Raw genomic sequence first — 5471 nt, forward strand, 5'->3', positions numbered from 1 at the left:
TTTTCTGTTGTTGTTTGTTTGTTTGTTTGTTTTGGCCTTCAATGTAAGGGGGAGGAAGGAGAAGGAAGTAGGGGAGATCTTCCCATGACCAGACCTTGCCCTGTAGTTTCAGCCAGTTTAGAGAATTGATACGAAGTTTCAGAAGAGTTACTTATTAGTTACTTTGCATGGTATCTTTTGTAACAGTTCACAAGGTTATATTGCTTTGTCTTAAATAAATAAGTGAAAAAAAAGACAAGAAAAATTAAAATGAACCACTTGATTTATTCTTGATTCAGTTTAGCTTATCAGAAAGAAGGAAAATAGAAAACGATGCTTGAATGCAGTTACAGTTTCAAATAATATTTATTTATTAGCTTCATTCTGTAAATATACCGAATAAAATTGTTTTACAATTTTCCCAACAAAATGAACGTTATAATTAAATTTTTATATAGGGAAATGAATTACAAACAATTCAATTTATACTTAACAGGAAGTACAGTGCAGCAAGATACAAGAAGGCCAAGTTTCACTGGAGTGTGATGTGTTATGCAAGGAAATGAAACGGAAGGCGTCTGAGGTGGTGTATCCATTTTAGTTATGTTGTCTTCATTGCCTTGAGAAAAGTTGGAAAAAACAGGCAGATCGTTATTTTTTCAAGACAGTAATAGCAAGAAATGCAGTGTAACTCAGCGTACAGTTTAATTGCACATTTAATTTTTGGACTATTGAATCTGGCTTATTGCTGAGAATTGCACTACTTGTAGATAGTGTCAACTCACTTGATGAAACACTGTGTTAAGGTAATGCTCTATTACCTCTTTATTTTTAATGTACATTGGAACTGGAGATTTCCTCTTCAGCCAAGAAGTGCTAATCAATGATAATAAAATCATTACTGCTAGTGAGAGCTATAGAAGCACTTCATTTAGGCCTTACTTTTACTTTGAAGGTTAGCAAAGTGTTATCTTGTGTGTTCCTGTCACACAGTATTAGGTGACTGCCACAATTACAGAGAGCTTTCAGCAACTGCATGTGCTTTTCAGCCCATTGTAAACATGGATGCTCTCCAATAATTTTGTTTGAAGTAAAGAAACTGCTGCATAATCTCACCTAAAGAGACAGAATATCCACATTGTTTTTCTAGGCCTTTTATGGAAACATGAGGAAGTGGTGCATGAACTGGTTAACTTTTATCAACTTCGTAGTATATGTAATATACTGATATATATAATTTAAATATTCAACCCAAAACCTCATTCTGTAAAAGCTACATCTGTCTGTTTCTGCTCAGAATTTCAGGATTGTCAGGCAAGTTCTAAGACGTACTCTGTAAATCAAATTCTACACCTTTGCAATCAGCTTGAACACCAAGACTCTTGGAATATACTTCTAGAAAAACCAGCAGTAACATATCATCCTAGTGAAGTGTGAAAGTGAGTTTATTGGGCATGGAGTGCATTGAAGGGGGGTGAATTCATAGAAGTCTGCATCAACAAAGGAGCACATTTCAGTGGGGTGCAGCATCAGCTGCAGTTTCACTTCAGCAGATATTTCCTATTTTTTATCTGTACCATTGAATTCAACTGGGAAAATATTCTAATGCATCAAGCAAATGACTACAGGTTCCTGTGAGCATAGGAAGTTCCGCACAAACGTGTGCAGGAATCTTACACAAATACGACAACAGCAGCGTACAAAAGAAACTACATTCTGTGTTCACTGGCCGATTTCTCTTTTGGAACTGATGTTCTGCCATTAGATGGCAGTGAAATACCAGGAGGGATAGGGCTGCAGTTTTTGCAAACCAAACTTTCCTATTTCAGGTATTCATGACTAAAAAGACCTTTGTGTGTTTTTCTGATGAGACACTCTGACATTATCTAGGTGAAATGAAATTGTTAGTGATATTTCATATATGGTTTAACAATTTAAAAAAAAAATAATCTGAAAATCCACAAATGTAACTGCTTGCACAGAGCACGCTCTTTGAGCTGCGGTGTTCTTAAGCACGAGCTGGTGTGCCTTCTGCTTAGTCTTCGACAGCTCTTAAGTCTGTAGGAACAAATTCCATCTGTGCATACCTTACTTAGTTAATTACCATTTTTACTGTGCAAAATGTGATACATAAATATATATATATACATATATAGACTGGTTATTGAGATCAAGATGGTTTTTAACTTCAAGTTGTCAATCATATCGTTACATCTTAGGGCATTCTATTACTCTGAGATCTAATTTTACTAAGGTAGTGTTAAGTGGCTGCAGAGTTGGAGGTCCAAGAAACATGTACAAGCAGCAGATACGCATACACTGACCCAGCACACTGGTACTGCCGTCACTGTAGTGATGCCTGACTGAGGGAATTTCAGAGATAGAGCTGGTGTCTTAATGTTTGATGGCTTTGCTGCATCTATATGCCTTTTTGTGTAATGAAAAATACTATTTGGCACTTTCACTGTCTTCAGGATTTTGTGTCCTGTCAATCACCTGCTTTTTACCTGATGAATCCAAGTTAAACATCTCTTAGCAGCTTCCCCTGGGAAACCAACTTTAAGGGCAGGGGTATAGAACAGAGCTGGCAGCTCTTTAAGGACACCCTTCTGAAAGCACAGTGGCTCTCCATCCCCCTGCAGAAGAAGTCAAGCAGGGAAGGCAGGCAGCTATCATGGATGTGCAAGGACCTGCAGCTTAAACTTGAGGGAAAAGAGGGAAATGTTCAGAAAGTGGAAGCAGTGTTGTATAGCCTGGGAGGAATACAGAGCTGTTGTCCATGTGTGAAGAGACAGGATTAGGAAAGTCAAGGCACAGATGGAGCTGAACTTGGCAAGGGGAGTGAAAGATAACAAGAAGGGCTTCTGCGGGTACATAGGCTGTTCGGTGGATTAGGAATTGGTTGGCTGGATGCAGCCAAAAGGTTATGATCAACGGTTCTGTGTCTGGGTGGAGGCTGGTCGCAAGTGGTGTCCCTTAGGGGTTGGTCTTGAGACAGGTGCTCTTCAACATCTTCATCAATGACAGACAGTGGCATCGAGTGCACCCTCAGCAAGTTTGCAGATGTCACCAAACTGAGTGGTGCTGTCGATACATTGGAAGGAAGGGAAGCCATCCAGAGGGACCTGGACAGGCTGGAGAAGTGGGCCCATGGAAACCTAATGAGGTTCAATAAGGCCAAGTACAGGGTGCTGCACTCGGGTTGGGGCGATCCCAGATATTTGTACAAACTGGGGGAAGATCTCTTTGAGAGATGACCTGTGGAGAGGGACTTGGGGGTCCTGGTGAATGAGAAGCTGGACATGAGCCAGCAGTGTGTGCTTGCAGCACAGAAGGCCAACTGTGTTCTGGGCTGCATTTAAAAAGGGGTGGCCAGCAAGGAGAGCGAGATGCCCTCTACTTGGCTCTTGTGAGGCCCCATCTGGAGTACTGCATCCAGGCCTGGGGCCACCAGCACAAGAAGGGGGGGGTTAGGATAGATATTAGAAGGAAGTTTTTTATACAGAGGGTGCTGATGTGCTGGAACAGGTTGCCCAGAGAGGTTGTGGTTGTTCCATTCCTGGAGGCATTCAAGGCCAGGCTGGATGTGGCTCTGGGCAGCCTGGTCTGGTGGTTGGCGACCCTGCATACAGTAGTGGGGTTGAAACTCCATGGTTATTGTGGTCCTTTTCAACCCAGGCCATTCTGTGATTCAGGACCCAGTCCATCCCATTGTTCTTTATGTATGTTAGGCGTTGCATTCTTTAGTTATTGTAGGATGAAAATAATGCAGGAACTGTGATTCAGATGCATTGTATGTTTATGTTTTAATATTTTCTTTTTTAATTTAAAAAGAATTGCCATTCTTTTTCCTTTAAGTTTCTGGCATTTAATTTGCTGTCTTGAATGCTATGTAACAGTTCTGTAGAGTGATCAGTTGCAGTTCCAGGTTTTATTTTTCATAAAACTTTCTGATGGTGAAGCAAATGTAATTGCATTGACAGTTTCCATTACAACAAGAGCAGTAGAACAATATGAGTATGCATTATCCAATATGTCATTTGGTACAAAAGTGGAGATTTCCTTTTGCTCTAGCAGTCAGGGCATATTTAACTACTTGGAATGAAGTGTGTGAGTGTAAATTACATACATATATAAGGATTTACCCGTCAGTGTAGAGTGTGCTGAATTGAGGACTGAGTTACTGAAAGCTCAGAGTGACTTTATTAAGGAATTTTCCCTGGTATTAATGAATATATATATTTATATTTTCCCCAGGTTTTATATTTGTCATTTGAATTTTCCAGTTAGTCAGAAGTTTAGTTTTATAACATGGTAGCGTCTCTTATGTTCCGTGTTTTTCAAACATGAATTGATAGAGGTTTTTCACAGAATGTTTTAGAATCTGAGTAAGCTCACAGCTCACTTGGTGAAGGTTTTGCTCGCTTTTCTGAGAACTGTTCTATAAATTATGGCTCTGTAAGATAATAGTTTTACCTGCTTTTACAACAGTTACTTATCACTTTGTATGTCTGGACAGATAAAAGAGGCAGAAGCCAAAGCTGTTATTGAAGAGGAGAAACGAAGACAACAGGTATCAAACTTAATTCTTCTTCCCCCCCAACCTCGTTGTGTTAATAAATCACTTGACGCACGTGCAGCCCAATCTGTATGCTTTGTATAGTGTTTTTCCCAGTTACAGCTTTCAGCTGTTATGTTGTCCTTAGGTATGTGCCATGGGTGATCTACAGTGGTTAAAAGCAAGTATATTTTCTCTTAACAGTTCTCACATCTGTGGGCAAAATGGTAATCATTTGATGTCGCATTAGAATAACTGTATAATGTATACATATATTTAAGTACAAAATACTTCTGATTTTTATCCATCATTTTATAATTCCTTAAATTCACAGAATTAATAAGTAGCCTCTGTAAGGTTGAATTACTGAGTGAACCTTCTTACTTACTCCCCTTCGTGAGAGTGAAGAAACCTAAATTGGTCTCTGTCCTTCAGGGTCTGGTGGGGGTGGGGAATTTTTTTGTAATTGCTGGCTCTGGTGAATGTGTGTTGTCAGCACTGTAATCCAAGAAGCTTCTGTGCCAGCTGCGTGGAAATACTATCACTAATCTTGTTTCAGAAATTAACCGTAAGCTTGGTTGCTGGTGACAGCAAACTCAGGTTTATCATCTGGGCGCTGCAGCCTCAATGCACTCCTTCCAACAGGCTTGTATGCTTGTGACAGAGCACAGACCCCCCCCCAATTAGATTCCCCCCCCCCCCTGTTGTACACCCCCCATCGGACCCCCCCCCCCACATTAGATCCCCCCCGTTGTACCCCCCCCCCCATCAGACCCCCCCCCATTGGAGCCCCATTGGACCCCCACTTTCGATCCCCCCCCATCGGACCCCCCTGGTCCTGGTCCGTCCCCACTCACCGCTTCCTCCTACGGGGCTGCCAACACCTCCACGCTTTATGGCACCGCTGTCACAAAAGCGTCACACCCCGCTGCGC

At 41.2% G+C, this 5471-nt stretch overlaps 1 long non-coding RNA gene across 1 annotated transcript; it reads right to left on the reverse strand.

The window, feature by feature from the left end:
• Positions 1-326: 326 nt before the first annotated feature.
• On the reverse strand, positions 327-5185 carry LOC146752746 (uncharacterized). Its single transcript, XR_014940466.1, has 2 exons — positions 4926-5185; positions 327-598 (listed from the first exon to the last, which is right to left on the reverse strand). It is a non-coding gene; the product is annotated as an uncharacterized LOC146752746 (long non-coding RNA).
• Between the last annotated feature and the right edge of the window lie 286 nt (positions 5186-5471).

Source organism: Coturnix japonica, unplaced genomic scaffold (assembly GCF_054131305.1).
Source record: "Coturnix japonica strain WE unplaced genomic scaffold, WE-NBRP24 Scf042, whole genome shotgun sequence".
NCBI classification, from domain to species: Eukaryota; Metazoa; Chordata; class Aves; order Galliformes; family Phasianidae; genus Coturnix; species Coturnix japonica.